Source organism: Sabethes cyaneus, chromosome 1, assembly GCF_943734655.1.
Source record: "Sabethes cyaneus chromosome 1, idSabCyanKW18_F2, whole genome shotgun sequence".
NCBI lineage: Eukaryota > Metazoa > Arthropoda > Insecta > Diptera > Culicidae > Sabethes > Sabethes cyaneus.
Genome location: NC_071353.1, coordinates 30,682,347 through 30,693,741, shown reverse-complemented (window position 1 = coordinate 30,693,741; position 11,395 = coordinate 30,682,347).

The window sequence follows — 11,395 nt, the reverse complement described above, 5'->3', positions numbered from 1 at the left end:
TGTACACTCTAGCATATGCTTCTTCTTTCCCAGCAAACCACAAATCGTATAATAATGTATGAAAATTATCTTAAATATCGCTAAACAAACTCGAACTCGTACATATAGCTTAATAAAGCGCACCCTAGTTTACATTTATTCGTACGAAATGATGGTAACTGATTCGCATGCGATTTTTATCACAGAATTGTATAGCATTACGGAACTAATCATGTTGAGTTGGATTTCATCGTATTACTTATGAATGTGAATTATTTTCGAATAATCTGCAGTACGTATATCGCCTCCAAAATAGTATGCATTTGCCGGTTTCGTGCATCTAATGCGATTTTTCTAAATATATATCGGTATATATTTCATATTTCTTACTCTGATATACGTACGAAAATGTTTGCTGGATTCTACATTTGCAATGAAACAACTGTAAAGAAGTAGAACTGGACTTTCAAATGGAGTAAAAAGTTTTTGACGGGCATCTTGGATTTGGTCGCCATATTGGATTTTATCAAAAAATCGCCGTTTTCGTCATGAGTCCCCAAACCGATTTTCATTTTAAGACCAACATTGGAAAGCACAGAAAAAATACTACAAGAAACATTCATAAAATTGCATGGTGTGCATTGGCATTAACTAAAGCTTGCTTCATTTAGAATTGGAACAAACTTTTGCTCATATTGTGGCGCTCTTGGTGGACGGATTTGGAAGTTCTTGGCGTCCACGTGTCGGAAATTTCGTTAGCTTCACCTATGTATTTTTGACATTCCGCAAAACGACTGTATTAGGTAAACAAACAACATGGAAGCCGAAAGAAGGGAAAAAATTGTACACAGTTATTTGGAAAATCCATCGTGGTCTGCATCTAGGCTAGCTAAACAGCTGAAATTTCCCTGAAATACCGTATGGCGCATTATCAAACGGTATAAGGAAAGTTTGACAACGATTCGGAAGCCTCAAGCTAATCATCGGAGTGCAACTGTCGACCGGAAACTGCGTGGTAAGATTTCAAGAGGAATCCCAATCTGTCGGACCGTGATGTGGCCAGAAAATTCGGTGCTGCCCCTCTAATACCGAGAGGAGAATTCGACTCCGGGATGGAATCAAGTCGTATCGAGCTAGCAAACAGCCAAACCGACCCATAAAACAGAATAGTGTGGCCAAAATCCGTACTTGAAAGCTGTACGATTGGGTGCTAACCAAGTTCGACGGGTGTCTTCTGATGAACGATGAAACCTATGTCAAGGCTGACTTCGCCACAAATGCCAGGTTAAAAATTTTACTTGGCAACGGCTCTGGGGTATGTTCCAAGCAAATTTAAATTTGTTTTTGCCGACAGATTTGCACGAAAATTTATAATTTGGCACGGCATTTGCAGCTGTGGCAGAAAAACGAAAGTTTTCGTTAAAAAATAAGACAATGTCATCGGAACTGTACCAAAAGGTGTGTCTCCAAAAACGAATTTTGCCGTTCATTTCATCCAACCACCATCCCGTGATATTTTGGCCAGATTTGGCAAGCTGTCAAAGCCGTTCAAGGATGGTATGCAGAGAATGGGGTCCAGTTTGTTCCAAAAGACCTTAACCCACCCAATTGCCCCCAGTTCCGCTCTATTGAGAAACACTGGGCAATCATGAAGAGGAGACTCAAGGCAAAGGAAAAAGTTGTCAAAGACGTCAATCAGATGAAGACATGGTAAAATAAGGTAGCGCAAACGATGGACGAAGAAAGTATGTGCCGCCTAATGAGCCATATTACAGAAAAAGTTTGAGAATTCCTTCGAAATCGTGACGAATAATTTTATCCGTATTTTTTCTTAAAAGTATGAAGAAAATGCTACATTTGTGTAAGAAAAGATCTTGAATTCAATAATAAATAACTGAAATACACGCAATTGTTTTCGTTCCAATACTATCTGAAAAGCAAGCTTCATATCCCAATTTGGTCTCCTTTGACTACAATATCTTAATTTAGTTCTCTCAATTATTTCGGTAGCGTTATCGTCATCAGGTTATCGAGCGTTCTGGAGGACCAATAGCTTAAGAAAATGCTATAATAATTTAAAAAAGCTAATAAATAATAGTGATAAAAGTGGAACAAACTTTGCAAGTTATATATCATTTATTAGGAGGACTTGATGATGTAAAAGACTATTGTTGGCGCCCAGCATTTATATAAGGGTTTTTGTTTATCCAACCTGTTCAAATACCAATGAGCATTTACAACTGATTGTTGTTGAATTTTATATCTCTTCATTGTATTGACGAGCAACAGTAAAAACTAACTTCTATAGTTATGTACGACTGGAGTTGATAGAGTAGAAACAAAAACCATTTTCATATTTTTACACTTCTACGTATAGTAATAAAAGCTGGCATATTTTTTTCTTTGGCAAAGTGAAAGGTCTAAGCCCCAGCTGGTTTTATTGACAAGCCGTATCTAAAGAATCATAATTACACGTCGTCATAGGCTTACCTTTCTCCTTTCCCAGCGATGGCACGTGATGGGATATTCCGGGAACCAACCGTCGTGCGTCTTCTCAGGTTAGGCAAAATTATTATTTACACGGCATTGCCCTTCCAGTAATCTTTCCCTGTTCTGATTTACTCCCAAGCTAAGCCACTGTATTGCAAACTACCACAAACTGGGGGACCATGCTTGGGAGCAGCATTCGCATTCCCCCCGGAATACGATCTGGGATGGAAAAGAGAGTAATTATTTCTACTCAGTTTGGATTATAATTAGCTTCGCATAGAAGTGGTCTGTTGTACCTGGACTAATGATGGATGGGCTAGCCGCACAGAGAGCGGAACCCTAGGTCGACGTCACATTGGTCAGTTCCTATGGCAAACTCCGGCAATGTTGTCCAGCCCAGGTGGGAAGAGAACCTGCCAAGTGATACAATCTTGTTAGCGTCAACAGATTTTCCTGAAGGTTCACCAACAAACAGCAGTAACATTCCCGCGCTATAACGGGTGACTGAGTAATGTTTTGCGGTTGTTTTTATTTTCATCCAACGATTCTAGAAGGGAATAAAATCAGGTACACATTGCCTTTGAACGAGATAATTGTTACTTTCGCTTGTTTTTATGTGAAATAAAACAGACGATGTTGTCTTGTATTTACTGGCAGAACAATTTGCAGCTTGAGAATGTTGCTAGCCGCAAGGCAACAGAATACGATGACCACTACCGCATAGCAATCGTTATGATAAGTATATGTGTTACAGAGATAGGTAACATAAAAGCGGAAGAGTTCTGCATTGTGTAAAATTAATTAGTTGGTTAGTTTGACCTTTCGAAGAGAAAGGTCAAATGGAAAGTAAATTTCCTAGTAGCGTATCTAAATAAACAAATTGCACAAAAAGTGAAATGGTGGGTATTGATACTGACTGAAGTTTTTGGAGCGTCTTAGTAGAATACGGAACCTAAAATTAAAAAAGAAGAAAACTTACCCAATTTAATTCTACTATGTATATTTTATTCACGACAACGAAACACGTTCGAAAACAGACACTGAGGAAGCCTGCAAGTCGTAGGCGAAATACGTATCTGTCGTGAATAAAATATACATAATTGAATTAATGGATAAGTTTTCTTCTTTTTTAATTTTAGGGTATTGATAGTTTTCGGACTGTGATAATTTGCCGACAATCACTTGCAAAATCAAACTTTCGATCTGCAACTGTCGATCAATTAAAAAAGTTCTCTAACATCGAGACTCTGTCAACAATGCGAATATTTTTCATTGGATAACGACTCATCGGGTGCCTTCGTTTCGTTATCATTAAAATTATCGCTCTAAATTGCAGACAATTTGAAATGGGTGAACATCTCATCAAGCAATTAGACAAACATATAATCACAAGAGCGTTAGCAGCATTATTGCTCTAGTTTTTACTTTTCTCTTCATTTTCTAGCATGACGCTTTTCATGCTCGCTAATGGTGTTGGGAAAAATACGATCCCGAACCCGTAAATAGGTGCATCAAATTATTGCCTGCTTTCTTTAAGGCCGTCGCCATGCGGAAATTCGCACACAACCACCAAGGCCATGATTGCTATTTCCGTCGTTTTCTAACTCGCTTTTCTTCTGGGACACCAGCAGAGGTGATTTATCAGCTTTGTTGATAGTTGCTGGGGGGCTGTTTTGCTCGTTTCTCCCTTCCGGTTTATAATTAAAAATAAAGACGTTCACAGCAAAAAACGGCACGAGTGATGATTTTGACACTTGGTTGTAAAACATTAAATCTCGTTGAACCAAATGAATGCTTCCTACCTCTGTTTCTCTCAAATTATTTGTGATGAGATGCAAACTAATTGGTGAAAACTCCTGTTTTCATCACCCAGTCTATCACCAAACTGATTTTCTTGTCTGGAAGTTTTCTCCATTCGCACATAAACCTTTATCAAACAAGATCTTTCAAAAAATGGGCACGATTCAAGTTCAAACAATAATAACGCAACTTATGAAGACCACTAACTTATGTTTGTTGAGATTGAAATTTGTGATTCATAGATCAGTTAAAAATGCTTCTCTGCCAAGATAATAACATTGCTTCCTATTTGCTGTTTTAGCTGAACGTTCAAAATAGATATAAATGATCAATATTTTAAAATTCTTGCAATATTAGATACTCTTTAGTATCATCACTTCGAAGGTTTAATTATAAAAAAGACTATCGATTTATATAAAATAAATTCGAAAATAATCATCAATACTGTAGATCCCACTTGCTAATTTACCGGAACAAGTGGGATCTATATTCAAATTTGATGAAAAACATAAAATAATAGAGAATTTATACACTTAATATGCAGCACCATTAAAGCAATGAAAAACAGGAACTAAAGACAATGTTTCTGACAAACATTTATCCAAAAACGACGTAACAATACTGCATTATTAATGCTGCATTATAATTAGTACAAAACAAAATTCGATTAGATTAATTGACGAGCAACATTTCAAAAGGTACAATGTGCAAATGAGAGATTCTCTTTGCGTCTCCTCTCTTACGCTTATCACGGCGGAAAAAATGCACTTGAATGCGTCTATTTTGCATAAAACGGTTGCTGACGTTATTGGCTACCTAATCCTTAAGAAAAATCGGGTTGAAATGCATTTATGTCGCCGTAATAAGCATAAGAGAGGAGACCCAAAGAGAATCTCTCATTTGCACATTGGACCTTTTGATATGTTGGTCGAGAATTTAAATATTGTAGGTTTATTCACATCATATATAGAATACATCTTCTTCTTCTTCTTCAGCAGCATAGAGCCGGAGTGGCTCGGGCTGTTTCAAGCACTCGTCTCCATTCAACTCGGTCTTGGGCCACTCGTCGCCAATTTCCTAGTCGTCTCAGAAGTCGCAAATCGCTTTCGACCTGGTCGAGCCATCGTGCACGTTGGGCCCCCCTGTTCCTGGTGCCGGTGGGGTTGTTGAAGAGGACTATTTTCGTCGCACTGTCGTCCGGCATCCTTACGACGTGTCCGGCCCACCGTAGCCTGCTAACTTTCGCTAGATGTACGATAGGAGTCTCCCCAAGCAGTGCCTGTCCGCCACTCTCCGCTTTCAATTTGTACTCCGCCAAATTTCGTCAGCAGCTCTTTCCGCTCAAACACGGCAAGGGCGCGTATGTCCTCCATAAGCAGCGTCACGGCTTCAAGTCCATAAAGAACTACCGGTCTAATAATGGTTTTGTACATTGTTAGCTTCGTGCGGCGGCGTATGCTTCCTGATCGTAGCGTCTTTCGAAGGGCAAAGTAGGCCCGATTTCCCGCTTGGATGCGCCGCTGGATCCCCTTACTAGTGTTGTTGTCCGCGGTCACCAGCGATCCCAAATACACGAACTCCTCTACCACTTCTAGTTCGTCGCCGTCAACGGTTATCGTCCGTGGGAGGCGCGCGTTTGTTTCCTTTGAGCCTCTTCCTTTCATGTATTTGGTCTTCGACGCATTTATTTTTAGCCCAATTCTCCTAGAATCCGCTTTCAGTCTCGCGTAGATTGCCTCCGCCGTCGCAAAGTTCCTGGCAATGATATCGAAGTCATCTGCAAAGCCTATAAGATGGCTACTCTTGGTAAAAATCGTGCCTCTCGTTTCGATGCCCGCTCTTAGGATCACCTCCTCAAGAGCGATGTTAAACAGCATGCAGGATAGACCGTCGCCTTGTCTCAACCCTCGTCGCGTCTCGAAGGGACTCGAGAGTGTCCCAGAGATGCGTACGAAATACATCACTCGATCCAATGTAGCTCTGATTAGTCGCGTCAGTTTGTCCGGAAAACCGTATTCGTGCATTATCTGCCATAGCTTGTCTCGATCGACTGTATCGTATGCTGCTTTGAAATCAATAAAGATGTGATGCGTGGGCACGTTATACTCCCGACATTTCTGCAAGATCTGTCGGATAGTGAAAATTTGGTCCGTAGTTGCGCGAGCCCCCATGAAACCCACCTGATAATTCCCTATGAAACCTTGTGCTAACGGTGACAGCCGGCGTAACAGGATCTGGAAGAGTACCTTGTAGGCGGCGTTTATCAGCGTAATATCACGATAGTTGCAGCAGTCTAGCCGATTACCCTTTTTGTAGATGGGACAAACCACTCCTTCCATCCATTCCTCCGGTAGCTTTTCCTCCTCCCAAATCCTCGAAATAACCCAGTGTAGAGCCTTTGCTAGCATCATAATAGAATAGAATACATCATAACTACCATTTAGACATGGTAACAAAACATGATTTCTAGTTGATGTCAACAGCAGAATATGTAATAATTTTGATATACCGTGAACGTACCATATTCTGCGCAGTTAAGACATTTTTATGATTCTTCCGCTATTCTAAGTATTCTAGATTTAAATTAACAACGTGGATAGCAGCAACGTGTAGTGTTACGGTCTATAATATCTGGTAAAAAATATGGGAATTATAAGTCGACCACCAATTGAGTATATTTTTCGTTTTGTAAACTTATCCACGGTGCCTAATTCTGCGCACTTTCTTGCCCATGTTCCTAATTCTGCGCATATTTGCTCCTAATTCTGCGCACCCAAAAAGTGAAAGTAAATACTCCTGGCATGCTTTTTATGTCTTTATACGCTGAAAGCACACCAAAAAATCCGACATTAGCCATTACCATAATTAAATCCATGATCCGGCCTTCTTGTGCTGTCCGGGTGGTAAAAGGAATATTGCTATCATTTTGATTGCCCCATTTTAAATATTTTATTCTCTATAACTAGAAGGGCGAATTGATTCGGGTTTTCTGCATACTAAACATTACACTTCAGACTAATACTAAAAATTGTGTTTTAATATAGAAACCACTTCCCCACTCTCTGACAGCCCTATAAGGTTGGACATTGAAAAAGAGACACAACAAGGATTCCAACCAATGCAAGTTAAAGATTCTACTTGAATTTTGATGCCTCTATACCTCAGCCATTTGGGTGAAGTTGCGTATTCTTTCGCGATTCCTTCGTAGGATACATTACTGCGCAGAATTTGGAACATGAATAAAAAATCTGTGCCTAAATCTGCGCATTATTGCATCGCATTTTTCTAAGAAAAGCAATACATGCAATCACTCTTTTTGTCTAAAACATGACTAAAACTAATTATTCTTTCTAATTATGCTGGGTAATAGGATCATTGTAAAGAATTTCGAGCATAACTTTGTTAATTTTCTAGAAGGACAATCTTAGCGTTGGTGCTAACGACAATGTTTTTTGCCATATAAAATACTTTCAGTTTCACGTTAAATTATTTCGCTCTCAAATATTATGGCCCGTTTGTGAATAATGGCGTAATATTCAACAGACATTTATAACAAAAATATCGCAATAATCATAGTTATGCACAATATTAAAAAACACTTATATAAAGAAAAATGTGCAGAATTAGGAGCTGCGCAGAATTAGGAGCTGCGCAGAATTAGGAGCTGCGCAGAATTAGGAGCGGTCACGGTACTTTTGTTGTAAAACTTTGCTCGGGTAGCGCCCCTCTGACCATGCAGTCATCGACAAGGAGTCAATGTTTCTACACTCAAAATAATCCGCACATATCTAATGGAAAATTTCCATATGAAAATCCTTATCATTATTATGTGTCACATATAAACACAATCCGCCCAGAAGTACACATGAAAATTATATGCACATGAATAGTATGTGCAAATTTTAAAGGTAAATTTTAAAAACACATAACAGGTAACTGTTTGGCACATAAAGTTCATTTACTGGACACATGGAAAAAATCTATGTGTGAAACACATAGAAACTACACGAAAAGTTTTTTCAGTGTAAATATTTTAAATTGCACATGTTCGATAATTAACATAACTAACTGCTGTTCAAAACTATGTAGTATGTGCGCATAAAATGATAGATTTTGAATAATGTTACTTCGATGACCGTTTATCCACATTCAATATGTGGATTGAGTAAGATGAAACATTTCCTTTTAATTTCACCATTTTCATATTGCAAAACAATAAAAAATAGATAGATAAAAAATCTACCGAAATATCGTACGGGGCTTCGGCAGATCCAACAGATACGTAGATGCGCCTTTGACAACATCTCTGATGATGTCTGCAAGTAGGAAACTACATTCGTGACAGTCAAAGTAATGAATAATAATGGAAATAAAAGGTGTTTAACAATTTATGCAAAGTCATGCATGAACAGATTTTTTTAAATAAAGCTTTTATTTGTGAGATTACCATTACCATAAGGTATCACTTCACATTTATTCTCAACCACTTATTCACATTTATTCTCAACCATTTATTTTTCATTTTAAACCTAATAATTAATAATGAATAATTATTAAACCTACTCGAAAAGCTCCAGTATCAAGAAGTTCTTTTGATGTAATTCGTGCAGTTTCATCGGTTTCAGTTGCCATAATTTGAAAGCTCTATAACAAACCGCTTTAGAGCTTCATGTCCGTAAAGCTTTGTCAAGAAAAAGCTCTGAAAATATCACGCTTAAAAGCTGAGTGGTGCAATCATCATCGACTAGGCAGCAATCGTAGCGATACCGTTCTGATTCAAACTTCGAACACTTGAGCTATGCTAAAACTGTTCAGAGTGAAATGTTTCCTGGGGAAAGAACCAGAAAAATATGATATTATTCGTGATTGCTCGAAGTTTGAATTACTCCTATATCAATCAATCACATTAAGGTAATGTCGTTATCGTCGGGCCACTGTTATGGTCGGGCCATCTCGATTTTTACAGTTTTACTAACTAATCTATGTACAAGCATTGTAGCATTCTTACTGTGACAGCTAACTTTTCACAATATTGTGAGTTTCAATCGTTTATTCAAAACACGCGTACTGGGGTGACATTGCGATTCTCGTTTCGAGTGATTTTGGTTCGTTTCGACCACGTTAAACGAATGGGCGAAACGAACCACAATCACTCGAAACGAGAATCGCAATGTCACCCCTGAATTCAGTGACTAAATCTGACAAAAAAAAGTTTTGCAGGCGCAGTAAACGTTTCTTCAAGAAACGATTCATGAAATGCAATTTTCGAGATAAATGTTAAAAATGTGTTAAGTGTGTTGTGCTTCACACGAAGACTATAGAAAAATCCCTTCCAGTGAGGAGTTTGGTTAGGATAAGGTGAAATACTAAAAAAGCGCTTTTGTAAAGGTCTAGCCACTTGAGTAATCATGGCTGGGCCACCATAATTTTAAGCGTAGAAAAGCCATCTTCGCTAGAGAATGTCTGTCACGTAAAATGTCATGAAATAAGGTCATATTAATACGATAAAACCTAGATTGTTGTTGTTTTTTTCATTGTAGTAGTACACTTCGGTAAAGGCAATTGTAGCAATATTGATTTTACAATATCGCCAAAATTACGCAAAAATGTAATTAAAAATAAGATATTTTACTTATATGGGCCGTTGCGTACGGAAATCATTTTTTTCATGTCTCCATATAGAATTTCAATACGTAATTCTTGGATTTTGAACGGTGGCCCAACCTGTACAAGGTGGCCCGACTATGACATTTTTTATCTTCACGTAAGTGCCTATAACTTAATTATTTTTGAAGCAACCAGTTTAGGATTTTGCAGAAATATGCCTTATTCATAGACCTTTGCAACGATGTCTTTAGATTTCCGAAATTCCTTTTGAAACGAAAGTTACGGGCGAATGCCAAAAACTGACCCAACCACGACGACATTCCCCTATATCTTTGAATTAATGATTCCATGCGTTTCAACTATTTATTAGTAAATACATACCTTTGTCTAATAATCGCGAAAAGCGAACCGAGTGAAAATCTGAATTCTTGCTTTTCTCCAACATCTGCTAATTTCCTACAGGAGGTCCTATAGTTTAACGTCATACCCTCCGAATAGAGGACATTCTAACGAGCGCGGTAGTGTGCAATATGGATAATATTTTATCCTACTAGCGATACTAATGAGTATTAATTTCTGGTGTTTGAAATTTGAGACTGTTCGAAGTAGGAATCAATACGTTTAAAGCCAAACAGCCAGCTTTGAAACGGTCCACACTTCACACACAAAGCTGCACGTCACACGCCGGCAAATAGGCTATTCGTGTGTCATCGATATCCTTGATAAATGTTAAGCATATGACTGGAGTCGCTTTTTCCCGCGGGGTAGGTTCGCGTAAAAAGCGCATGGTTTAATATGGAAAACGATTGATTATGATATAGTATAGCATACTTAAATAACAAAGAATAAACATTTGACGGCCAAAATACTGTTTTTGAAATTTTAAGTATTTACACCAAAAATGTTATTTTCTTAAAAAAACAAAAACGTGATTGCAATCAAGTCGATATGTTGCACCCTTTTCGAGTAATCAAGAAAAACAAATTGCATAAAAATAAACCGCGTTAAAAGTTACTTTACTGGTTTTATGCTATTTTATTTATACACACGAAGCTACGCGCGTATTTCATTTTTTATTTATTTATTCATTTTTACCTTTGTTGTAGGGTTATTGATCGTGGTGCGGCCAATGCAAAAACTGATCCTGGTTCGACCTATCAGCTTAATCATCGATAATTCATTAGATATTTGGTGTTCAAAATACCGTTATTAAAAAATAAAATAGGCCATTTAAACGGAAAATGCCAGTTGGTTTGTATTGCCATCCTACACCTCTGAGCCAATTTTTAAAACAATCGATCGACGAATTTTTGAGTTACGCCCTTTTGAAGTTTCAAAGGGCAGATTGCTCATATAAAGTAAATAAAAATCTTCAATGACACTTCCAAAATGAACGTAAATCACAGCCGGTATTGATTTTTCATGCAGCATATGGCCATTGCCGACCATTTTAAAAGTTTTACGCTGTATTGGGACTAACCGGAAATGTTCCGGATTAATTTATCGCTGTTGGAAATAG